This window comes from Arachis ipaensis, chromosome B4, assembly GCF_059453495.1.
Source record: "Arachis ipaensis isolate K30076 ecotype BB chromosome B4, ASM5945349v1, whole genome shotgun sequence".
NCBI lineage: Eukaryota > Viridiplantae > Streptophyta > Magnoliopsida > Fabales > Fabaceae > Arachis > Arachis ipaensis.
Genome location: NC_142439.1, coordinates 79558831 through 79559940, shown reverse-complemented (window position 1 = coordinate 79559940; position 1110 = coordinate 79558831). Strand labels below are relative to the sequence as shown.

Sequence of the window (1110 nt, the reverse complement as noted above, 5' to 3'; positions counted from 1 at the left end):
TTCTCAGGATCATAAGCTTCTTCTTCAGAGGAAGCTTCCTTAGTACTGCCTGTTGCTGCTTGCATTCCAGACAGACTCTGAGAAATTATATTGACTTGTTGGGTCAATATTTTATTCTGAGCCAATATGGCATTCAGAGTATCAATCTCAATAACTCCCTTCTTCTGAGTTGTCCCATTATTCACAGGATTCCTTTCAGAAGTGTACAAGAATTGGTTATTTACAACCATTTCAATGAGTTCCTAAGCTTCTGCAGGCATCTTCTTCAGATGAAGAGATCCTCCAGCAGAGCTGTCCAATGACATCTTAGATAGTTCAGACAGACCATCATAGAAGATACCTATGATGCTCCATTCAAAAAGCATGTCAGAAGGACACCTTCTGATCAATTGCTTGTATCTTTCCCAAGCTTCATAGAGGGATTCACCTTTCTTCTGTCTGAAGGTTTGGACTTCCACTCTAAGCTTGCTCAATTTTTGAGGTGGAAAGAACTTTGCCAAGAAGGTATTAACTAGCTTTTCCCAAGAGTTTAGGCTTTCTTTAGGTTGTGAATCCAACCATGTTCTAGCTCTGTCTCTTACAGCAAAGGGGAAGAGCATAAGCTTGTAGACCTCGGGATCAACCCCATTGGTCTTGACAGTGTCACAAATTTGCAAGAATTTAGCTAAGAACTGATGAGGATCTTCCAATGAAAGTCCATGAAACTTGCAATTCTGTTGCATTAGAAAAACTAATTGAGGCTTAAGCTCAAAGTTGTTTGCTCCAATGGCAGGGATTGAGATGCTTCTCCCATAGAAGTGGGGAGTAGGTGCAGTAAAGTCACCAAGAACCTTCCTTGCAATGTTGGCATTGTTGTTTTCGGCTGCCATGGTTTCTTCTTACTTGAAAAGCTCTGTTAGGCCCTCTAGAGAGAATTGTACTTTAGCTTCTCTTAGCTTTCTCTTCAAGGTCCTTTCAGGTTCAGGATCAGCTTGAACAAGTATGCCTTTATCTTTGTTCCTGCTCATATGAAAGAGAAGAGAACAAGAAAGTAGGGAATCCTCTATGTCACAATATAGAGATTCCTTGAGGTGTCAGAGGAAAAGAAGAATAGAAGGAGGAGGTAGATAG

General features: G+C 40.8%; 1 non-coding gene across 1 annotated transcript; it reads left to right on the top strand.

Moving 5' to 3' along the window:
* The first annotated feature begins 359 nt into the window (after window positions 1-359).
* Window positions 360-467, top strand: LOC148568065 (small nucleolar RNA R71). Its single transcript, XR_015882459.1, has one exon. It is a non-coding gene; the product is annotated as a small nucleolar RNA R71 (small nucleolar RNA).
* The last annotated feature ends 643 nt before the right edge of the window (window positions 468-1110 follow it).